Source organism: Microcebus murinus, chromosome 3, assembly GCF_040939455.1.
Source record: "Microcebus murinus isolate Inina chromosome 3, M.murinus_Inina_mat1.0, whole genome shotgun sequence".
NCBI classification, from domain to species: Eukaryota; Metazoa; Chordata; class Mammalia; order Primates; family Cheirogaleidae; genus Microcebus; species Microcebus murinus.
The window spans coordinates 50,954,460-50,980,254 of record NC_134106.1 but is presented as its reverse complement, the minus strand read 5'-3'; the positions used below and the strand labels follow the sequence as shown (position 1 = coordinate 50,980,254).

At 40.7% G+C, this 25,795-nt stretch overlaps 1 long non-coding RNA gene across 1 annotated transcript in view; it reads left to right on the top strand.

The window, feature by feature from the left end:
• The window catches only part of LOC142870039 (uncharacterized), a 31,927-nt gene extending 8,618 nt beyond the window's left edge, over positions 1-23,309 (top strand). The window contains exons 2-4 of the long non-coding RNA XR_012918567.1: positions 11,245-11,366; positions 21,566-21,631; positions 23,121-23,309. This is a non-coding gene — a long non-coding RNA (uncharacterized LOC142870039). The remainder of the gene's footprint in view (positions 1-11,244; positions 11,367-21,565; positions 21,632-23,120) is intronic.
• The last annotated feature ends 2,486 nt before the right edge of the window (positions 23,310-25,795 follow it).

The following is a 25,795-nucleotide window of genomic DNA, read 5'->3' as shown; positions in this document are numbered from 1 at the left end:
CCCACCTGGGGTCACCTGCCTATGCTATCTAACTCTCTCGCTTCTTTATTTCTCTTTCTTCCAATTGCAAAAGGAACTTTAGATAATGGAAGAGATCAGCCAGATTTCAGAACAAGAAGTAAAATTATTTCTGTGGGAAATAGTTACCCACAAATAGGTAATTCTTGTTATTCTCATTTTACTAGTGTTGAAACCAACACCCAGAGATTATATGATCTGCCTCAAATCACAAATCAGCAAATAGTAGCAGCAGTAGCACAGTAATAGAATCCGTGCATCTTGTCTTACGCCCCTGGACTAAGCACATGAATCCATCTCCTGAGCCATCAGGCAGGTCCATGTTGGTGATGGTGGGTAAACTGCAGAGGATGGTGCTGCTGACCTTTCAAAACTTGCCCCATTCCTTGTGTAATTGACACGGCCTCAGGCCTTACCAGCTGTGACCTCAGAACAAGGCCACACAGCTTAATGTCCAAACGACAGCTCACGGCCCCCAGAGACAAGAAGTCCATTTTGCTGCTGGGCCCACACCCTCCTCCCAAGGCCCTCCAAACCGAAGGAATGTTTAGGAGTTGCTTGTCATCCCCGTCAGTCCCTCACTGTGCACAGGCCTCCTCCAAGGTCCTGGGAGAAGCCCTAGCTGTGTATTCAAATGGGCATGTGTGTGTAAATATGTGTGTGTGAAATGTGTAAATATGTGTGTGTAAAATGTGTAAATATTTTAATCGCAGTCAGTTAAGACTTCAGCTACTTCCACTCCTTTCACTCTCCCTGGCTAGGGTGGTACTGGAGTGACTGTGGGCCTTTTTATAGGATCTGGTTCGGAGGAAAGTGAATACTATATATGTTAGATTGCAAAAAAAAATTTTAACATGGAAGTTAAATTGGAAATATGCTATCTTTAATAGCTTTACTCATGTATGAGTGATATATAATGAACAACACATATTTAAAGTGTATAATTTGGGGTGGGTGTGGTGGCTCACGCCTGTAATCCTAGCACTCTGGGAGGCCGAGGCGGGCAGATTGCTCAAGGTCAGGAGTTCAAAACCAGCCTGAGCGAGACCCCATCTCTACTAAAAATAGAAAGAAATTAATCAACCAACTAAAAATATATATACAAAAAAAAAAAAAATTAACCAGGCATGGTGGTGCATGCCTGTAGTCCCAGCTACTCGGGAGGCTGAGGCAGAAGGATTGCTTGAGCCCAGGAGATTGAGGTTGCTGTGAGCTAAGCTGATGCCACGGCACTCACTCTAGCCTGGGCAACAAAGTGAGACTGTGTCTCAAAAAAAAGAAAGAAAGAAAGAAAGAAAGAAAAGAAAGAAAGAAAGAAAGAAAGAAAGAAAGAAAGAAAGAAAGAAAGAAAGAAAGAAAGAAAGAAAGAAAGAAAGAAAGAAAGAAAGAAAGAAAGAAAGAAAGAAAGAAGGAAAGAAAGAAGGAAAGAAAGAAAGAAAGAAAGAAAGAAAGAAAGAAAGAAAGAAAGAAAGAAAGAAAGAAAGAAAGAAAGAAAGAAAGAAAGAAATTGGCCAACTAAAAATATATAGAAAAAACTAGCCAGGCATGGTGGCACATGCCTGTAATCCCAGCTATTTGGGAGGCTGAGGCAGAAGGATTGCTTGAGCCTAAGAGATTGAGGTTGCTGTGAGCTAGGCTGATGCCACGGCACTCTAGCCTGGGCAATAGAGTGAGACTCTGTCTCAAAAATAAAATAAAGTATACAATTTGATATGTTTTGACTTATGTACAGTATAGTCTGAGAAACCATCACCAAATCAAGATAATAAACACATTCATCACCTTCAAAAGTTTCCTCACAGGCCAGGCACGGTGGTTCACTCCTATAATCCTAGCACTCTGGGAGGCTGAGGCAGGAGAATTGCTTGAGGTCAGGAGTTCAAGACCTGCCTGAGCAAGAGTGAGACCCTGTCTCTACAAAAAAACAGAAAAATTAGGGGGACATGGTGGAGTGCACCTATAGTCCCAGCTACTTGGGAGGCCAGGGCAGGAGGATATCCTGAGCCCAGGAATTTGAGGTTGCAATGAGCTTTGATGCACTGCACTCTAGCAGGTGACAGAAGACTCTGTCTCAAAAACCAAAAAAGATTCCTGAGACCTCTTTGTAATTCCTCCTCCCTCCTGCCCTCACTCCCATCCCCAGGCAACCACTGATCCACTTTCTGTCAATATAGATTAGTTTGTGTTTTCCGTAATTTTCTGTAAATGGAATCTCATAGTATGTACTCCTTTTTGTCAGCTTTTTTCATTCAACTTAGTTGTTTTGAGATTCATTCATGTTGTTGTATCTATCAATAGTTTATTCTTTTTCATTGCTATATATAATAGTATTCCATTTTATGGATATGCCATGATTTGCTTATCCATTCAACTGTTGAGAGACATTTGGATTGTTTCCAGTTTGGGGCTATTACAAACAAAAGTGCTATTAACATTCGTGTATACATCTTTATTCAAATGGCTGTATGCTTTCATTTCTCTTGAGTAAATGCCTTGAAGTAGGATGGCTAGGTCATATGGCAGATGGATATTTAATTTTTACAAAACTTCCCAGTTTTCCAAAGTGGTTGTATCATTATACATTACCACTAGCAATGTATAAAAGTACCAGTTGATCCATATCCTTGTCAATACTTAGTATGATCAGTTTTTTATTTTAGCCCTTCTAATAAATGTAGTAGAATCTTCTTGTAATTTTAATTTACATTTCCCTAATGGCTAATGACGTAAAGTATCTTTTCATGTGTTTATTTACCATCTCTACATCTTCTCTATGAAATGGTTTTTCAAATCTTCTGCTCATTTTTAGAAAATTTGGGTTGTGTTTTCTTATTATTGGGATTTAAGAGTTCTGTACATATTTAGGATACTGTAAAACATGATCCAGTTCCATGTGGCCAGGATATTTCCAATGCTGATTACTCAGCCTCGAATAATGCCACGTGTGAGACACCTCCACCCCACCCCGCAGTGTACTCCATGCAGCACCAGGCCAAATCAGTTTATGTGCTTTTCACAGCTTTTCATCTAGCATGGCAGAGTAGCTCAGACCTGCACATAATCCTGCCTACGGTCTAGTCTTAGGATCATTAGCAAATGCTTTAACAAGAAAATGCTTATATCTTCCAAGAACCATCACTTTCAGAGACACTCCAGCCTACACTGACAATTAGAAAAGCAAAACATTTTTTAAAATCTCTCTTACTCTAAAAGCTCATAGTCCTGCTAATGATACTCCTAATTTATATCCCTGAATGGAAGGCTTACCATTTAAAACCTTCAGATGCTTTACAACTGCCTGCAGTTGTCTTCACAGTTGTCTCCAAGAACAATTGATGGATCCTTGCTTATCGTTTGTATTTTGCAGATTTTATCTTGGCAAATTTTCCCCAAAGCAGAGATGAACATCTCTGCTTCTAGAAACAGAACATTCATAGTAAACGTCACTTCTTCAGCTTCTCAAAACACTAAATTTACTTATCCACTGGACACTAAAATATGCATATTATATATTATAATTAGCTAAATAATTAAAATATATTTTTATATAACAAACATAATATATAAGATATATTTATAATTATATTAATACATATATCAATAAGGATCATCTACAACTCTCCCTTTAAAAAACCTTCTAGTTAGAGGGGGCTGTTGGGGGGAGTATCTTAACCAATGAGCAAGCATTTGGAAGCCTAACACTCCTAGGTGTGCAAGTCTAGCATCTGGCCATTTAAAAACACTGGCAAAACTCTGATAGAGAAGTGAGGAGGCTGCTCTCTACAGAGGCAAGAAGTGGGTGGCAGAATGTTTTTCCCATCCTAAAACCTTCCCTGCTGCTATAACCTTTAGCTATGCAAAAACAAAGAAAGGTTTTACACAGGGACAGTGACTAGGAAAAATCATGGAAATTAGAGCTAACATTATGCAAAGGACTCTAGTTGGCACAGGATGGACAGGAAGCCCACAGAGCAGAGAGGGAGCTAAGGGAAGTCACAGCTCTTGGAGTTAATTGTCAGTAGCATGAAAATTAGTTACATCTCTGAATCCTGGGTGATGAAAATGTTTCTTGAAGTTTTATCATTTTTTTCTGCCTTGACCCCTGTTTAGTTGTGCTACTTCTCTGCACAAATTAGAAAAAAAAAATTTTTTTTTTTAAATAGTGACGGGGTCTCACTCTGTTGTCCAGACTAGAATGCAGTAGTGTGATCATAGCTCACTGCAGCCTTGAACTCTGGGGCTCAAGCGATTCTCCCACCCCAGCCTCCCTAGTAGCTGGGAATACAGGCCTGCACCACCACGCCCAGCTAATTTTTAAATTTTTGTAAAGACAGGGTTTTTCTATGTTGCCCAGGCTGATCTCAAACTGCTGGTCTCAAGTGATCCTTCCACTTTAGCCTCCCAAAGTGCTTGGATTATAGGCATGAGCCACCACGTCAGGCCTACATTAGAAAATTCTTTACATCATTTTTCACCAGATTTTATTACAGAATCTTGAAAAAATTTGGAAACTAAAACCAAGTCAAAGAAATTCAAAAACAGTTGTTTGGAAACACTAATTAGGATCAAAAAGCACGATTGGCCGGGGGCTCATGCCTGTAATCCTAGCATTCTGGGAGGCCGAGCTGGGAGGATGGTTTGAGCTCAGGAGTTCGAGACCAGCCTGAGCAATAGTGAGACCCCCGTCTCTACTAAAAATAGAAAGAAATTAACTGGACAACTAAAAAATACATAGAAAAAATTAGCCAGGCATAGTGGCACATGCCTGTGGTCCCAGCTACTTGGGAGGCTGAGGGAGAAGGATTGCTTACCAGGCATCCTCAAATTATGGCCCGAGGGCCACATGCGGGCTGCCTAGCATATTTATCCAGCCCTCCGGGTGTTTTTGCCGCTGCTGCCTGTCCTGCTTAGCAGCCGAGTTGTCCCGGGCCCACAGTGCACACTCTCCAACGGTCTGAGGGACAGTGAACTGGCCCCCTGTTTAAAAAGTTTGAGGACCCCTGGCTTAAGCCCAGGAGTGTGAGGTTGCTGTGAGCTAGGCTGACGCCACAGCACTCTAGCCTGAGCAACAGTGAGACTCTTGTCTCTCAAAAAAAAAAGCATTATACCCTTCAATAACCCCTGGCTTACTTATATTTAACACAGCACTGTCATCGTCATTCTCATCATCCTTCTCCTCATCTTCACATCACATAAAACATTGTTCTTATTTGTGTTTATTTATTTATTTATTTATTTTGAGACAGGGTCTCACTGGAGTGCAGTGGTGTGGTCATAGTTCACTGCAGCCTTGAACTCCTGGGCCCAAGTTATCCTCCCACCTCAGCCTCTTAAGGACTACAGGTGCACAGCACCACACCCAGATACTTTTTCTTATTTTTTGTAGAGACAACGTCTTGCTATGTTGCCCATGCTGGTCTCAAACTCCTGGCCTCAATCGATCCTTCCGCCTCAGCTTCCCAAAGTGTTAGGATTACAGTCATGAGCCACCGTGCCCAGTCTAAGTATTGCTCTTATATTTGACATTAACCATGTGCCAGGTACCAAACTACACACCTTATGCATAATCTCTTTTAATAACTCAGAACAGCCCTATGTATTAGATATTAGTATCCCCTTTTCCCAGATTAAAACACTGAGACACAGAGAAATTAAGTCATTTGCTCATAGCCACAACCTAGTAAATGGTGGAGTTGAAAGCCAGAGATTCTTTTTGAACTCCTGGGCTCAAGCGATTCTCCCCCTAACCCCAATGCCCCGGCCTTGGCATCCCAAAGTGCTGGGATCACAGGTGTGAGCCACCATACCTGGCCTCAAACAGAGATTCATTATATCCCAGATTCATGCTCATAACTGCCTTACCATACTCACTCTTCCGTTCAATAACTGAAATCTGTAGGAGCAGATTTACCAGGAAGCCCATAAAGCTTAAGCTCCTGGACTTGTCCAAGCCCCTTCCGAAGCTTGGAGTGGGCTCCCAGATGATGTGTTCCCCGGCTGAGTGTCTCCACACACCCCACAATAGGTAACGGCTGTTGTCTCCCCACCCTGACTCCTCCTCCCCCACGAGTACCCTCCTATCAAGTGGCACTGGAGTGGCTATGGACATTTTTTGGGATCATGCTGAACTGGGGATTTGGGAATACATTTAATTTGGGTCTGTGTGATAATTTATGTAGTTCATAATCATTTTTGTGTAAAGCTAAGCCATTGCCACTTATGTTGGTACAGGAATGGCTTTTAGTAATACTCTTACCACTGTGCCAACTCATCTGGTGGTGTTACAGTTAAACTGAAAGAGTTAAAAGGCGGTGGGGAAGAAAAGAAAATAGAAGCAATTAGAGCAAAAATTACATTCTGGATATTTTAAATTAAACTTGTACAAGAATTCTTAAAATTTAAATAAAATTAGGCTCCTTACTATTAGAGTTAATTAATTAAACCACTAATGAAATTAGGTATAGTATGATCTCTACACATCTCAGACAGATTTTTGTTAAATGGTTTATATAAATGAATGTAATTCTTCTTCGTAATGTGCTTATATAAAGCGGCTCATTCCCCTATGGTGCCTGATGAATGAATCGTGAATTTGATGGAGAAAGAAGTCTGGCATATGATCACATATAATATGTGATGAATTTATAACATTGCCCCCCCCCAGCTTGAATTGTCAGATGAACAGTGAGAGCCAGGTCTCTCCCTGCCTGAAGCATTTGTCAAACGAATGATCAAATGAATGAGTGAATGAGTCATCAGATTCATATACCATTCTCTGGATCCAGACTCCTTGGTTCAGAGAGGCTGAGCGATTTACCTCCCCGTGATCAGTGGCAGAATGAGACAAGGACTCAGGTTACTGACTTCCAATCCTGTGCTCTTTAATAAGATTTCAAATTGTAACTATTTTCTAGAAGGCTTTAAACAAACCTCCACCATTTCCAACAGCAGTAATACTGAAAGCACATCTTTCACATCCTAGGGACTGGGGTCCTTCTGTGGGAAAGGATGCCTCCTTAGGAAGTCCAGGAAGCAAAGCAGTGCTTGTTTTAGACATGCCTTCACATGTAATATTATCTGACCTGGTTCTGATAAACAAGATGCCAAAGAATCTTGTGGGTTCTCTAGAGCAAGGGTTTGCAAACTGAAGGTCTTTACCCCTTAATGGTTAGTGAAATCAATTTAGTGGCTGAGTCTTCAGAAGTAGAATAAAAAAGAAAATACAAGATTGCATCACAAAATGGTAAGGGACCAAGTATTGTTTAGGGAAAACTTTGTATGTACCTTGCCACAATGTAAAATGTATTTTTTTTTAACTGTGGACAGAGTCCACAGTTAACTGTAACATGGTCAAAACATTAAAAAAAAAAAAAAAAAAGAAGGTTGGTGATCAGTGCAGAATAAGAGGATAACATTCAGTGTAATATGTATTCAGTAGGAGTAAGCCTGGGGTATACATGTGATTGTTTGGGGTTGAGGGAAACGGAAGGAGGAGGACTACCACAGTGGATGGGCCTTAAATGGGGCACAGACGAGGAAAAACTCAAGAGCCCACATGCTTAGGCCCAAGGCTGAGGCCGAGGGGTCTCCACAGGCTGGGTTGGAGATCAGGATCCTGAGAAGCCTCTCACTAGGTGAAGATTCAACCTGAGTTTGGGCCCATGATGGAATCCAGCTGGAGTTGGTATGGACAGGCTTGCAAGGGGCTGAGTCAGAGCAGACATATCACTGGGCTTGGGGGAAGATTAAGGTTTTGACTATAAGGTTCATTGAGCCCCAGTTCCAGGTGTCATTGGTTTTATTCAGTGCTAACTTTTGAAGTAGAGACTTGAGGGGTTGTGTCTAGAGTCCATTGGAAGTGGATATATAAATACCAGGGAAACCACACTGGGAATGTATTGAGTTGTGGGTGGTCCTATAAACAATGGGGTGGGGGTAGGCATGGATGATATAGTGAGCTTAGAAAATCATATTTACTACTTGTTTTATTTTTTTCCTGATACGAGTACTTAGTCCATAAAACAGCTATGTGTGGATAATACTGCAATACTGCTTCACAGAATATCCAAGTAGCATAATGAGTATAAAATTCCTATATCTGCCTTGTTGTTAGCATTTCTTTACTGAATCTTTTTCTATCCCTTTATGTTTAATTTTTTCCTTGACATTTTATTTTATGTGTGTCTCTTGTAAATAGGACAAAAGTATTTTTTATTTAACTAAAATATATCAAAATATTAAACAGTTTTTTATTAGGAAGATGAATAATTGTCAAGGTTCAAATATCTTTTCTTTTTTTTTTGAGACAGAGTCTTGCTTTGTTGCCCAGGCTAGAGTGAGTGCCGTGGCGTCAGCCTAGCTCACAGCAACCTCAGACTCCTGGGCTCAAGCAATCCTCCTGCCTCAGCCTCCCGAGTAGCTGGGACTACAGGCATGCGCCACCATGCCTGGCTAATTTTTTCTCTATATATTAGTTGGCCAATTAATTTATTTATATTTATAGTAGAGACAGAGTCTCACTCTTGCTCAGGCTGGTTTAGAACTCCTGACCTTGAGCAATCCGCCCGCCTCAGCCTCCCAGGGTTCAAATATCTTGAAGAAGCAATTATGGCCTTGTGCAGTGGCTCACACCTGTAATCCCAGCACTTTGGGAGGCTGAGGCAGGAGGATCACTTGAGGCCAAGAGTTCAAGACCAGCCTGAGCAACACAGCAAGACCCCATCTCTAAAAAAAAATACAGAAATTATCCAGGCATGGTGCCACAGGCTTGTAGTCCCAGCTACACAGGAGGTTGAGGCAGGAGGATCACTTGAGCCCAGGGGATTGAGGTTGCAGTGAGTTATGATGATACCACTGCTCTCTGGTCCCAGTGACAGATTGAGACCTTCTCAAAAAAGAAAAAAATGAAAAATATTGAAAGATGACAGACATGGACCAAACCAAGAGGCCAACAGATACCAAACAGATTCATTTTCAAACACAAGCTAAGTTAAAACTTAAAACTCAACAGACATGTTCACCTATAGTTCCAGCTTCTGGAGAGGCTGAAGCAAGAGGCTCACTTGACCCTGGAATTCAAGGCTAGTCCGGGTAGCATAGCAAGATCCTTCCTGGCCGAAAGAAGAAAGAAAGAACCCTTAAAACTCAAAATAGGCCAGGCGTGGTTGCTCACGCCTATAATCCTAGTACTCTGGGAGGCCGAGGCAGGAGGATCACTGAAGGTCAGGAGTTCAAAACCAGCCTGAACAAGAGTGAGACCCTGTCTCTACTAAAAAAAAAAAAAAAAATAGAAAGAAATTAATTGGCAAACTAAAAATATATAGAAAAAATTATCCAGGCATGGTGGTGCATGCCTGTAGTCCCAGCTATTCTGGAGGCTGAGGCAGAAGGATCGCTTGAGCCCAGAAGTTTGAGGTTGCTGTGAGCTGGGCTGATGCCACAGCACTCTAGCCCGAGCAACAGAGTGAGACTCTGTCTCAAAAAAAAAAAAAAAAAAAAAAAATCAAAATAGTCATATTCCTAGTTAAAACAAATATGTTATGGATTATGGTGAGTTAAATTCAACAACAGTATTTAATAGTATATTGAATGTCCCTTACATCTGCTATGATTAATTAGTGTAAGGCAGTAAGTATACCAATGATGTGGAAACATCAAGATATTATCTGAATGAAGTAGTAATTATATCAGAAAGATTTGAGAAATAGCTCTACCAGAAATCATGTCATCAAACTTAAAAATGATCATTGTTGAAGCTGGGTGATACTTGGAGTCTCATTATTCTATTCTCTATGCATGTTTGAAATTTTCTGTTAAAAGAAGTGATACACAAACAATAAATAAAAGGATGAAAAAAACCTAAGTCACTTTTTTACTTCTCTAGAAGAAAAATTACATTTTTAACAGACAGATTATAGAAAAAGTGAATAATGGTACAATGAGTATAACTGGTCTTTACACAAATTGAATTCATATTCAAGCAAATTTTTCATTAATTTTTATGTGTGGGCTAGAGTGCCTATAACATATGTGGTAAGTTTGAGCAAAATGTTTGTGGAAGTGTTTTTAGCACTCTAAATGCCGATAGTTTTGAAAATGCCCAGTGGCCAATGTCACTGATGCTGGTAGAGGGCAGCATGGTCTTGTCATTCTAGAAGGGATCGTGAGAAATAGGCTGGGATCCCAGTTTTGCTAGCTAAAGACCAATTCAGGCTGGGTGCGGTGGCTCATCCCTGTAATCCTAGCACTCTGGGAGGCCAAGGTGGGCAGATTGCTCGAGGTCAGGAGTTCAAAACCAGCCCAGCCTGAGCAAGAGCGAGACCCCATCTCTACTATAAATAGAAATAAATTAATTGGCCAACTAATATATACAGAAAAAATTAGCTGGGCATGGTGGCACATGCCTGTAGTCCCAGCTACTTGGGAGGCTGAGGCAGGAGGATCGCTTGAGCCCAGGAGTTTGAGGTTGCTGTGAGCTAGGCTGACGCCACGGCACTCACTCTAGCCTGGGCAACAAGTGAGACTCTGTCTCAAAAAAAAAAAAAAAAAAAAAAAAGAGCTCAACACCTTACTGGAACAGTGGTGTAAGGGCTAAAATCCTGTCTGGGTCATTCATCGGCCATGTGCTCTTGGGCGAATTAAGCTTACTGGGCCAGTTTCAGTTTCTTCTTCTGTAAAGGGGAACAACAGTACTTAACTCCAAGGGTGGCTGTGAGGATAAAATGAGATACGTTTCATCAGTTATCTACAACAGTGTTTGGCATGTGGTACGTGCAATAAATGGTAATGTTATTATTGCTGTCTGCCCCAGTGAGTATGATGATACTCACTCCAAAATAAGTAGAATATAGAAACAAATATTTTTCTCTTACATTAGGCATTTTAGCATCGATATAGGCAAGATAACCTAGCTTTTTACATGGGCCGCATTATTTGGACACAATTTCCTTGGGCAGCCTGTCAGATTCCTTTACTTTGGGGGATCCAGCACCTGAGATTCCTTCCGCCTCCTGGGGTGGCATTTTAAGGAAACAGCAAAGTAGAAAGCCGCCCTGCTGAAACCTGTACTGTCCTCTCTCTTGTGTCCATCATCTTCACTGCTGGGTCACTCTTCAGGTGCCCTTACTTCCAATTAATCTGGCTCTAGACTCTGGCACCACAACAATTGCCCAGAGTTCCCAAAGTCAGCACCACTACCCACTTCTTCTTCTTCTTTTCTTTTTTGAGACAAGATCTTGCTCTTTCACCCTGGCTAAAGTGCCGTGGCATCATCATGGCTCACTGCAACCTCAGACTCCTGGGCTCAAGCAATCCTCCTGCGTCAGCCTCCCCAGTAGCTAGAATTACAGGTACGTGCCACCACACCTGGCTAATTTTTCTTCTTTTTTGTAGAGATGGGGTCTTGCTCTTGCTCAGGTTGGTCTCAAACTTCTGGCCTCAAGCCTAGGCCTCCCAAAGTGCTAGGATTACAGGCATGAGCCACCACACCTAGTTGCACTTCTTAGTCCTCAGATCAGACCATCCCTTGCATGCCATTGCCTCAATGGAGTTTAGCCACTCTCCCTAGCACTGGATGTTAAGACTTCTATTCTTCCCAGCTAAGAAGGGTCCCCCTTTTCTAATGATTGGTTCCCACTGCTGCCTTCTCCCAGGCTCTGTGTCTCAACCATCCCAACCTTTCTAGCATGCTGCATGACTTACATATCTAGCATATAGAGGATGTTCAATAAATTTCATTCAATAAATGATGTTTATATTAATGATGGGGGCGGAAGGGTATTCAGCTGAAAAGGGCATGGGTATGGATATAGACACTCGCCATAGTGGGACTAGAGAAGGGTCCTGAAGACCCCTACAGTGCCAGGTATGAGTGCTTTAGTGTATATTTCTTTGGGATCCTCAGAGAGGGGCTGGGCAGCAGCAGGGTCCTTAGGAGATCAGTGTGAAGCTATTTACCAACCAGTGTGAGAAATGGTATTGCAAGACAATAATCTAGGTACTAGGGATGCTCACTGCTTCTAGGATGATAATTGTTTCTAAGCCTTTTAAGTAGAGAGACCTTGAAAATGTATATCTAGTTTTTGTTTTGTTTTGTTTTTCACTTGTCAAACATCTAGTATCTAGGTGTTTTTTTTTTTTTTTTTTTTTTGAGACAGAGTTTCGCTTTGTTGTCCAGGCTAGAGTGAGTGCCGTGGCGTCAGCCTAGCTCACAGCAACCTCAAACTCCTGGGCTCAAGCGATCCTCCTGCCTCAGCCTCCCGAGTAGCTGGGACTACAGGCATGTGCCACCATGCCCGGCTAATTTTTTATATATATATATCAGTTGGCCAATTAATTTCTTTCTATTTATAGTAGAGACGGGGTCTCACTCTTGCTCAGGCTGGTTTTGAACTCCTGACCTTTGAGCAATCCGCCCGCCTCGGCCTCCCAAGAGCTAGGATTACAGGCGTGAGCCACAGCGCCCGGCCTGTTTTTTGTTTTTTTTGAGACAGAGTCTCACTTTGTTGCCCAGGCTAGAGTGAGTGCCATGGCGTCAGCCTAGCTCACAGCAACCTCAAACTCCTGGGCTCAAGCAATCCTTCTGCCTCAGCCTCCCAAGTAGCTGGGACTACAGGCATGCGCCACCATGCCCGGCTAATTTTTTCTATATGTATTAGTTGGCCAATTAATTTCTTTCTATTTATAGCAGAGATGGGGTCTCGCTCTTGCTCAGGCTGGTTTCGAACTCCTGACCTCGAGTAATCCACCCGCCTCGGCCTCCCAGAGTGCTAGGATTACAGGCGTGAGCCACCTCGCCCGGCCTTCTGTGCTCATTTTAATGATAAAGTAATGCTGCACTCCCAACTCAAATTCAGCATTTTTACTTAACCTCTTCAATGTCACATTTGTATCTTCTTTCTTCTACACCAAGAATCCTAGTTCTCAAGGACACAGGGAATGATCGAATAATTAATAGTTACAACACTAATGTCAACACTAACAGTACCACCACCAATATGGTTACTGAAAACAGCTGAAATTTTTTGCCTATGTTATATTCATTTCCCCCATTTAAAAATATCTGTTCTATAACTTCACTGTTAGAGTACATAGCCCTTACATGCTATATTCTCTTTCTCTCAACTCTCATTTATCTTAGTTCTATAAATAATTGTATATTTAATACTCGCCACCAGCCCTTATGTTGATGTCTCTCTAGTTATTTTGACTGCCTGAAGCTCATTCTCTAATATATTCCCGGGGAAAGGCACATGAGAACAACATTCCCTGATAGCAGTTTATTTGTGCCTTTTGTATTTGAGTCAGTTTTGCTAGACATAAAATCCCTAGGAAAAGAAAAATAAACTAAAAAATAATAATAAAAAAAAGCTGAGCATAGTCATTCACACCTATCATCTCAGCTGCTTGGGAAGCTGAGGCAGGAGGCTTGCCTGAGCCCAGAAGTTCGAGGCTGCAGTGAGCTAAGATCACACCACTGCACTGCAACCTGGGAGACTGAGTGAGACCCTCTCTCTAAAATAAAATAAAATAAAATAAAATAAAATAAAATAAAATAAAATAAAATAAAATAAAATAAAGTAAAATCGTTGTATTCACTCTCAGGCAGGCTTTCTATAGGTAAAGACAAGGCATCTACCAGTGGCTCCAGAATTATACTCTTCCTGGCCAGGCACAGTGGCTTACACCTATAATCCTAGCACTTTGGGAGGCTGAAGCAGGAAGGTCATTTGAAGCCAGGAGTTCCAAAATTATACCCTTTCAGCTTAATAACCTCAGATGATAGAGAGTTTTTCTTTCTAAATACTTCCAGAAAGTCTTGGGATTAGCTCTGATTGAACTCTCTTGAGTCATGTTCTCGCATCTGAGCCAATGGTGGTTGCCAGGTGGATGGAGTGCAAAGAGGGACCAGGTATGAATTGTGCACTCGTCCTGGATCTAAACAGTGAGACAGCCCCACCAAAGCCAAATGGACTGAGAGTAGGAAGCGATGGATTCCCAAAGGACTGTCAGCACAATGTCAGAGGCAGGAATCAAGGTTAGAAGGGCAAAATCAACAGATAGATGTCAACTATAGTTTCACATGGATGGATAGATTTTCCTCACATTATTCTCCATTTGTTTCAGGAATGTATCCTTCATCTGTCCAACTAGGAATGGCACTGCCTTAAAGGCCTACTTTTGTGACTCTAACAGCACCCAACAAGAGGCTAGGTATTTACTCACTTGGGCAAAACTATCACAGCACCCTACCCAAATTAGAATGAAGCTGGTCTAATTTGTAATCATTTGAGTCCTGTGGCCAGATTTATTGTCATGATCAGTTGTTAGGATAAATACTTAACTGAAAAGACATTCAGACTTTTCATTTGACAACAAATGCGTGAAATAAAGAGACTAACAAATAGTAACATTTACTAAGAGAAACCTCTGACCTTTTGAAATATAATCAGAACTAGAATTTTATTTTAATGCTGCAAATGAAACCCTCCAATGCTAGAATTGGTTAAAATTGCAAATTAAATCCAGATAAAATTCCATTTCTAGAAGCAGCAGAAGAGAATGTTATATGTCAACATCAAATGCAACAAATAAATTAGGTGAAAGAACCTTTTGCAGTCAGCGGCTTTAAAAGTCAAGTTTCTTGGACTGGATTCCAACTGGTACTAATATTTTAGGTGGTAGAAATGAAGTAGTAATTGCTGGAGAGTGGCAAGACTTTTGTAGATAAAGCATTTAGAGAACAAAATAAAAATTCATTTAAAAAATTCTAATGCTTGCAACAAGCAATTTCCCTTCTGATTTTCCATGTTATTAAATACATGTGTTTGATCAATGGGATGATTAAAACTTGCCTTTTTCCAATGATTTCCTACTGCATCTTCCTTATCAGCAATGGGTAACGGTTACAGTAATGTTTTAAAATTCTTTTTAAAAATATCTCCCAAATACAATTTAACCACATTGCTATCTACTTTTCTAACTGTTTTGGGTACAAAGAAATGGACTTATCAAATAATTAATGTAGCACAAGAACAAGTGATTACATCTGAAAAAAATAATAAATTTTCCGGGCGCGGTGGCTCACGCCTGTAATCCTAGCACTCTAGGAGGCCAAGGTGGGTAGATTGCTCAAGGTCAGGAGTCTGAAACCAGCCTGAGCAAGAGCAAGACCCTGTCTCTACTAAAAATAGAAAGAAATTAATTGGCCAACTAAAAATATATAGAAAAAATTAGCCAGGCATGATGGTGCATGCCTGTAGTCCCAGCTACTCAGGAGGCTGAGGCAGGAGGATTGCTTGAGCCTAGGAGTTTGAGGTTGCTGTGAGCTAGGCTGACGCCACAGCACTCTGGCCCAGGCAACAGAGTGAGACTCTGTCTCAAAAAAAAAAAGAAAAAAAGAATAAATTTATTATCTTTTATATTCTGTCAGTAAAAGCCAAATACTGATTCTGTTTTTCTCTTTACCCATTTCTATATTCATACCACTCATTTAAAACAATCAGGTGACTACATTTCTCAATTTATGAAGCACAGTAGACTTTGTCAAGGGGACATGATAACAGTTCACAAACTCAAATGATATATCTCCCCACAACTAACTTAAATATTCCTAGATTTATAATTGTAAGGCACTTTCAGGCTTTTCATTTCAAGTTCAGGTCGAATTAGAATTTGTTAGAATGTAAGAAGATGTAGTAATTTATATACATGCATACCAATTTAGAAATTCCAGATCTATTCTTGATGGACCCAAAAAAATATGGAATGATAATTATGGCTTTTTAAAAGTGTTCCAGAATTTATAATTACTATGATTTTTCTGTATTCCAACTTGTCCTTATATTTGTGTCCTTCACACACAAATACATACTTCTTGAAGTTCTTTCTCCATTTCTCAGAAATCCAAGGATTCTGTGTGTGTGGTATAGCTAGCTTGTCCTTGGATTTTCTGACTTTTCATTTTTGCATAATACTTTAGTTCCCATGAATACTTTCCTTTAGCAATTGAAGGTTACTAAACTTTTCTTCCCTGGTCAGTTTAGAAAAAGTGTTTCACTTAATAAGAACATGGAAAATTAGGCTTTCATTAGGCAAAGCATGGAAAATTCATTATATTCAGTAAGTGCTTGATTCTGTCAATTGGGTACTTTTTTTTTTTTTCTGAGACAGAGTCTCGCTTTGTTGCCCAGGCTAGAGTGAGTGCCGTAGCATCAGCCTAGCTCACAGCAACCTCAAACTCCTGGGCTCAAGCAATCCTGCTGCCTCAGCCTCCTGAGTAGCTGGGACTACAGGCATGCGCCACCATGCCTGGCTAATTTTTTCTATATATATTAGTTGGCCAATTAATTTCTTTCTATTTATAGTAGAGACGGGGTCTTGCTCTTGCTCAGGCTGGTTTCGAACTCCTGACCTCTAGCGATCCACCTGCCTCGGCCTCCCAAAGTGCTAGGATTACAGGCGTGAGCCACCGTGCCCGGCCCAATTGGGTACTTTTAAAGATGATTGCCTTTCATGATAGTCATTGGTCCACTTGGGAAATATAACAATTCATATTATAATATTACCATCATAGAAATGTCTCCTGTGAAATTTCTCGGATCAAATGACTAATTCACTCTCCACAACTGCTATTTCAAACTTTAACTTCTCAATTCTCTAACTAGCCCCTCTTACCTTCTCATTGGCAACAGCTAACCTCACCTCCTACATTATAGAGGAAATAGAAGCCCCATCTCCTCAATATAAAACATATAAGCCTAGCTTTCCTCCTACCTGGTATTAAAATAGAGAGCTTATCCTGATTGCTCTTTAATGTTAATCCTCCTTTTCTGATTTAGATTCCATTCCATCCTTCCTTCTAAGGAACATTATGTTATCAATTATCCTTTTTTGCTCTTGTATATTCAATCCCCTCCCACCTTGATTCAATTCTTCTCATCAAGCTCTAAATGCATTCAAGTCATTTCCAATTTTTAAAAAAGTCACTCAATCCCACATCCTCCTCTAATTATCATCTCACCTCTCTCTTCCCCTTTATGGATACACTTTCTGAATGTGTGATTTGTACTTGTTGTGTGGCTGTTGTAGTTGCCTTCCTCATATCCATCTTCCCTCCTTTCTAACAGAAACTGATTTGGGGAGGTGGGGGTAGCAATAGGCCTAGCCAAAAAGCTACATTTCCCAGCCTCCCTTGCAGCTAGCAGTGGCCATGGGACACAGTTCTGGCCAATGATGTATAAGCTGAAGTCAGCTCAGAATTTACAGCAAATTTTTGCCTTCCTGATACAGGCACCAGACATTTCTCCTTTATGTTTCTTCCTTCTTATTTCCTCTTATCTGAAACACTGATTTGAGAGCAGGTAGCCTTCTTGCATTCACAATGGAAAGCTGCATGGTGAGGATGACAGAACGATTCTAAGGAAGTGATGTCATCATGGAGCCATAGCAACAGCCTGAACTGTCATCCTCAGTCATTCTCGTTATGTGAAAAAAATAGTTAAGCTACTGTCATCAGATTCCATTATGTGTGGCCAAATGCAACTCCTAATCAATGCTCTTGCTCCCTTTGTTTCTTCACCTTCCACTCACTCTCAAACCATTCCATTCTGGCTTCTGGCCCATCATTCCACTGAGCTCACCAATGACCTACATGTTGAGAAATCCAGGGGACATTTTTCAGTTCTCGTATTACTTAACCTCTCAGCAGCATTTGACTCTGTCATCCATGTCCTCTTTTGGAAACCGCATTTCCCCACGGCCTCCACGACCAGTACTCCCTGGGTTTGCTCCTTCACCTTCTGCCGCTCCCTCTCTGTCTCCTCCATGGGTTCCTCTTCCTCTTCTGGACACACTAACCATCTTGCAGTCTCTTTTGCCACATGCTGTTCCCTCTGTCTGGAACACTGTCTTCTCCCTCCCTTTGTCTACCTAACTCTTCCTCATCCTACAGTTCTCAGGCCATTTTTCTTTTTTCTTTTCTTTTCTTTTCTTTTCTTTTTTTTTTTTTTTTTTTTTTTTGAGACAGAGTCTCGCTTGTTGCCCAGGCTAGAGTGAGTGCCGTGGCATCAGCCTAGCTCACAGCAACCTCAAACTCCTGGGCTCAAGCAATCCTCCTGCCTCAGCCTCCTGAGTAGCTGGGACTACAGGCATGTGCCACCATGCCCGGCTAATTTTATATATATATTAGTTGGCCAATTAATTTCTTTCTATTTATAGTAGAGACGGGGTCTCGCTCTTGCTCAGGCTGGTTTCGAACTCCTGACCTTGAGCAATCCGCCCGCCTCAGCCTCCCAGAGTGCTAGGATTACAGGCGTGAGCCACCACGCCCGGCTTCTTTTCTTTTCTTTTCTTTTTTTTTTTTTGAGACAGAGTCTCACTCTGTTGCCTGGGCTAGAGTGCCGAGGCGTCAACCTAGCTCACAGCAACCTCAAACTCCTGGGCTCAAGCAAAATTTTTTTCTATATATTTTTAGTTGGCCAATTAATTTCTTTCTATTTTTAGTAGAGACCAGGTCTCGCTCTTGCTCAAACTGGTCTCGCTCTTGCTCCTGATCTTGAGAGATCCTGCAGCCTCGGCCTCCCAGAGTGCTAGGATTATAGGCATGAGCCACTGCGCCCAGCCTCAAGCCATTCTTAACTCCCTTAAAGGAAGACTTCCTTCACTCTGGGAGGCTGAGGCGGGCAGATTGCTCAAGGTCAGGAGTTCCAAACCAGCCTGAATGAGACCTCATCTTAACTAAAAAAATAGAAAGAAATTAATTGACCAACTTAAAAAAAAAATATATATATATATACACACCAAAAAAAAATTAGCCGGGCATGGTGGCGCATGCCTGTAGTCCCAGCTACTTGGGAGGCTGAGGCAGGAGGATTGCTTGAGCCCAGGAGATTGAGGTTGCTGTGAGCTAGGCTGATGCCATGGCACTCACTCTAGCCTGGGCAACAAAGTGAGACTCTGTCTCAAAAAAAAGGAAGACTTCCTTGACCTTCTTGTGAAATCACATTTCACATTTCCTTATTTTATATTCCTTCATAGCTCTTAGCACAGTTACAACTTTACCTTCTTTAGTGAGACTCTTGGACTAAGTTGTCTCTCCCTTCAGACAGTAAACTCCATGGAGAGAGGGACTGGGCTGTTTTTGCTTTTCATCATATTCCCAAACTCAATATACTTCCCAACACTCAATTATTTCTGAAATGAGCAAATGGATGATTATGTAATTACATAGTGGTTTATTTGCTTACTTGTTTATTGTCTGTCTTCCTCTAGCTCCATGAGAGTAGGAAATGTATGTTTTGTTCACTACTGTATATGCAGTTCCTAACACATAGTGCTTGGCACCCAGTAGGAAATATAATAAACTCATTTTCAAATGAATGAGTATGGTTCCAAGGGAGACGTTTCAGTAGTTCTACCCTTAGTATGTCAATGTTTAGGGTTTTTTGTTTTACTATCTTTTAATATAGTTTCTGGCTATAACAGAGCACCATTTTATTGTCTTTAAAGAAGAGTCTTTTGGAAAATGTTAGCTACTAGCTTGTTCTCCTCACAATAAGTCATGTCTAAAATAGGCTGTCCATGAGGATCTTGAATCTATACACTTCTCCCTCTTTTCATTGCCACTACCCTAGTTGAAATCACTATCATGTTTCTCCTGTCCTAAATTAGATCACATACTTTTCCTTAAGGATGATTTAGTAAACTATATATAAACTTGGATGGTTCAGAGTTTTCATGGAATCTTAAGGCCAAGGATCATATCTGTTTATGTTATCCCCAAAGAAAACTAGGCACATATAGGTGCATAAGTAGTTTTTTATTTTGTTACGGCAGATTATTTCCATTCTGCATTTGACAAAGTATTTAGTTAAGGAAAACAAGTATTTTTAAGCTAGCAACAAATTTTTATTTTCAAATGACCAAACTGAAAATATCCAGTGATGGAAAAAAAATCAGTCAATGGCTTTTTTTTTTTTTTTTTTTGAGACAGAGACTCCCTCTGTTGCCCCAGGTAGAGTGCAGTGGCAGCATCGTAGCTCACTGCAACCTCAAGCTCCTGGGCTCAAGTGATCCTCCTGCCTCAGCCCCCCCAGTATCTGGGATTACAGGCTCACACCACCACACCCGGCTAATTTTTTGTATTTTTAGTAGAGATGGTATCTCGCTTTGATCAGGTTAGTCTCAAACTACTGAGCTCAAATGATCCTCCTGCCTCAGCCTCTCAGTGTGCTAGGATTACAGGCATGAGCCACCATGCCTCACCCAGTCAATAGCTTTTTATGTTCACCCCCACCTCCCTGTCCCATGAATTCTTAGCCATTGAGGTACCTGAGACATTCAATGAAGTTGACAAGAAAAGTCAATTATGCAACTGTGACAGCCCTGAGAATGCCCTCTGCCTTGTGGTCAGCTTATCTGGCTCCTCCAGGCCAACCTCTTTTCTTTTCTCCGTGACAAACCTTCCTTGATTCCTCAACCACTTATATATGTGCCGCCTCAACTTATTTTATATATGTCTACCTAAACATGTGTGGCTATATATCCTTTCACCTAACCAGCCCAGGAGGTGTGGAACAAGTATCTTATACACTATTGTATCCTCAAGGCGCACTACAAAATGCATAGGCATAAAGTTCTACTGCTGCCAATGCTTGATTTCTTTTTAGCTAATAAGATTTGCCAAGCATTTGTTATGTGCTAGGCACTGTGTTGCACTCAGTAGGTGCTATTGCTCCCTTCCCATAGTCTAAGTAACTTGCACAAGTCTTGCAGTGAGCAGTGGAGCCTGGACTCAAAACCTAGTTTACCAGATGCCAGAGCTGAGGCTCCTAACCACCACGCTATCCTGCCCCTCATCAATGTTCCAAGGTACCAAACTCCAACTAGGCTGCATCTGCTCCTGACTATATTTGAAGGCACCAGGTGACAGCTTTGCTCACTAGTTGGGGGCATTTTACATTGTTCTCCAATAAAATCGCTAAGTCTGCAAATAATTAAGAGAGAAATCATTTTGGAAACAGCAGGAAGGGGTGATGTGTAAAAAGCCACTTTGACGTTGAGATGTGCATTTAAACATATAGCTTAGGGCTATGAAAAGCCACTACACTGAGATTACAGAAGCATTAAAAATCAAATTGCCTTATAAATTTTTTAGAGAACTGTAATTGACACCCTATCATCTCTCGGGAAATCTTCCTTAAAACTCAAGCCTCTTGGACACCAGGATGAATAAATTGGCCTCCTTCCTTTTCATCTCTCCATTCTCTGCCCTAGAGGGTCAAAAAGAAACCGTTTCATTTTAAAAGTTAAGCTTTGTTTCCTGAAGTTTCTATCTGGTTAAACTGAAAGCAAGAAAAATCACTTCCTGTAGGCATGATAGTAAAAAGCATTTAGCCCCATTTCAGATTAACGATGGCAGAGTATTATTAAGTACCCTCCTCATTTAACTAATAAAGCCAATTAATATCCTTCCTATCAAAAATATGGTTTACAAAGTTTTGACTATTGATATTTTAACCAGCTTATCCTTTTGTGTTTTAAATGAAAGGCACGCATATGGACTGCTGAGTTTCCTCAAGAGACTCTAACAGTTGGGGAAAAGTCCAGGGGTAAGGTAACTCAGAGACATGAACCTGCAGCAAAATGGAAATTCTTCAAATTAGGCATCAGGAGAAGCAACAGATAAGAGCAACTGGCAACTGGACATATCCTTTTTATCCTCTGGGCTAGAAACATACTGGCAGAAGCTTTAACTAACTAAATGTACTTGCAAGTTCTCCGAAGGGAGCGATCATGTTGCATCAGGGTCACTGTTCATAACACATTACTTTGCAAACAAGTTCCTAGGACTTTGTAAAATAGTGAATTCTGAACCCTCAATATAAGCATAAAAATGCCAGCATATCCATTACATATCCCAACTACAAAAAAATTAGTTTGACTATTCACTGAAATGGAAACTCCAGTAGTATTTATGATTTATGAGAACATACAATCTTCATTTTGAAAGACTTAAAGCCTCAAGGAGGTATTTATCCAAAATTAGCATCCAGTAACAGCATGTTGGGATATCCCTGTTTTGGCAGCATCTGTAGCCAGATCTTGTTACAGTTCATAAATCTAGTGCTGGAGCCACTGACCTCAGGAAGACAGGTGTCCTCTCCAACAGCAGGTCCACATTCTGGGCAATGAGAAATGTGCTTGATTAAATTGCCTCGAGGCCTGGTCTGTTTGCTCAGGTATCTGGCCAGCATAGTGACCCCTTCACAGAGAATGGAATTTTTATCTCTTCTCTAAATAAATTACTCTTAATTAATTTAGAATTACATTTTCCAAAAGAAATGTTTGCTTGGCCAAATACAATATAATGCCATTTGTTGACTTGCATATTAATTAATCCAAAGTTGACTGAATGCCTACTTGATAGGCCATAGGGATACAAATATTAATGACAAGGAATCTCTTTCATCAATAAGCTTAACACAATCACCCAATAATCATTTGAAGGACCCAGAATAGATCTTCTCTCTATATTTTATCCTTCCGGCTCAATCTTCAAAGCCTATTTCAGGTCTCATCACCTCGGTTCATTCATCTAGAAAACCTTTATTGGGTTCCCAAAACTGTGTTCGGCATTGAAACTTCAAAGATGAATACAATACAGTCCCCATCACAAGAGCTTCTAGCATTGTAGGGAGGAGGTGAGCGAGGCAGACAGGACCAGGTCATGGAAGACGTTGTAAGCCAGGCTAACTGAGAAGTATGGGTTTTATCTCACAGCACTGAGGAGCCATTAGACAATCTAAGGAATAGAGAAGAATGATTAACTTTTCATTTTGGGAAAATTAGTTTGACAACAATAAGGAAAATAGATGGTAAGGAAGTGTGGCTGGAGGGAAGGAGACCAAAAGGGAGGAAAAATCAAATTCCAAAGCTATTGAAGAAATAGAAATAACAAGATGTAGTAATAAGTTCAATGTGAAGACTGAGGGAAAAGTTTGGGATGACTTCTAAGATTCTAACATGGGTGGCATTAGCAAAAGGAGAAGGAGGAACAAGTTAGTGGAAAACATGAGTTCAAATTTGACCATGTTCCGTTGCAGGTGCCTTTGGAACACCTAGGTGTCAACATCAAGTTTGCTGCTTTAAATGTTTGCCTGAAACTCATGGAAGAGGTAAGGATTCAGGAGTCATCAACTTATAGACGGTAGCTGAAACATGATTATGAATGACACTGCCAATTCTGTAGCCATCTCATGCTACTCCCTGGTCCCAAATCATCCAGCATTCATTTTTTTATTAATTTATTATTCATTAATTCATTCCTTCTTTGACTGGCTAATACATATAGAACTCATATCATATTCTAGGTAATGTGCAAGGATCTGGGTGTATATTGATGAATAAGCTTTGATTCCTTACCCTAAAAGATCTCATAACCTAGCTGTTTATTATAAATTGACTGTCTAATTCTGTAATTCTGTGTGTCTAAGTCTTATGTCTTTAAGAAGACGATAAACTCCCCAAAGTAAAGGACAGTCTCTTAAGCTCCTTTTTAAAAATCCCAATGAAGATCTAGCATAAAGTTCTGCTTTTTATAGATGTTCAATGTAAATATTGAGTGATAGACTAATTACTTATTTTAAAGCAGACCTATTTATTTATTTTAAAATAGTTTTGGGGGAAAAGGTTCTGACTAGAAGAAACAGTCTCTGACTTATGATGGTTCTACTTATGATTTTTTGCTTCAAAGGTGTGAAAAAAATCTGCATTCAGTAGAAACCACACTTTGAATTTTGAATTTTGATCTTTCCCCAGGCTAGCGATATGCCTTACAGTAGTCTCTCGTGATGCTGGGCAGTGGCAGTGAGTCACAGCCCCCAGCCAGTCACTCGATCACGAGGGCAAACGACCAACACGCTACAGTGTCCCGTGTTGCAGATGATTTTGCCCAACTCTAAGTGTTCTGAGCATGAGGCTAAGCTATGATGTTCAGTAGGTTGGATGTCTTAAATGCATTTTTGACTTATTTTCAACTTAAGATGAGTTTCTTGGGACATAACTCCTTTTTAAGTCGAGGAACATCTGCATTAAGTTTTCATCATAAAAAATGTAGTTTGAGAGGCCAAGGTTGAAGGATTTCTTGAGACCAGGAGTTTGAATCCAGCCTGGGCAACATAAAGAGACCCTGCCTGTACAAAAAATTTAAACATGAGCTGGGCATCATGGCACATGCTTGTAGACACAGCTACTCAGGAGGCTGAGGTAGGAGGATCACTTGAGCCCAGGAGTTTAAGGTTACAGTGAGCTATGATCACACCACTGCACTCCAGCCTGCATAACAGAGCAAGACACTGTCTCTTAAAAAAAAAAAATTAGAAATGATATTAAAAAGATAAAGAAAACAACAGTCATTTTCTACATACTATCCACTATTCATATTTTATATAAAATATTCAATCTTTTCTCTAACTCTAGAAACAGGCTTTTACTGCATTTTTTGTAAAATGGGTAATATTAAACATGTTTTCATGCCACTTTCTTTGTATTTGTTAATGCTATCTCATGAACATACTCCTACGCCATTAAATATAGATTTTTTTTTTTTGAGACAGAGTCTCGCTTTCTTGCCTAGGCTAGAGTGAGTGCCGTGGCGTCAGCCTAGCTCACAGCAACCTCAAACTCCTGGGCTCAAGCGATCCTCCTGCCTCAGCCTCCCGAGTAGCTGGGACTACAGGCACGAGCCACCATGACCGGCTGATTTTTATATTATATATATTAGTTGGCCAATTAATTTCTTTCTATTTTTATGGTAGAGACGGGGTCTCGCTCAGGCTGGTTTTGAACTCCTGACCTTGAGCAATCCACCCGCCTCGGCCTCCCAGAGTGCTAGGATTACAGGCGTGAGCCACCGCGCCCGGCCTAAATATAGATTTTCATCATTATTTTTACACTGTTTCATATATTCCATTGTAAGGCATATAATAATTTATTCAGCAAGCTCTGTACTAATGAAAACTTAAGTTGTTTTCAAATGTTCACTACTATACAAAGTGTAATGCTGAACATCTTTGTACTTAAGGCTTTGTAAATTGTGTGATCTTTTCCATATAATAAATTCCTAGAAATTGGTTTCTGTTTCTAAGACTTCCTGGGTATGTTACCAAATTGCTCTTCAAGTATAAGACTATCTCCACCTAGGGTTTGAGTTTCAAAATCCTAATTAAGTTTCTTTTTTTTTTTTTGAGACAGAGTCTCATTTTGTTGCCCAGGCTACAGTGAGAGCTGTGGCATCAGCCTAGCTCACAGCAACCTCAAACTCCTGGGCTCAAGTAATCCTTCTGCCTCAGCCTCCCAAGTAGCTAGGACTATAGGCATGCGCCACCATGTCCGGCCAATTTTTTTTCTATATGTTTTAGTTGGCCAATTAATTTCTGTCTATTTTTAGTAGAGACGGGGGTCTCACTCTTGCTCAGGCTGGCTTTGAACTCCTGACCTTGAGCGATCTGCCCCCCTCAGCCTCCCAGAGTGCTAGGATTACAGGTGTGAGCTGCCACGCCCGGCCTAATTAAGATTCTTTATGAAGGCTATTTAGACCCCAAAGGCAGAGGCCTGTGACTTTTAAAAAATTGAAGTAATAGTACATAAAAGTTCACAAATCAAAAGTGAGCTTGATAAAAATTTATAAAATGAACACACACAAAACCCAGATTAGGAAACAGAATATTACCAATCCCCGGAAGCCCTCTCCTGCCTCCTCCCAGTCATTGCACACCAT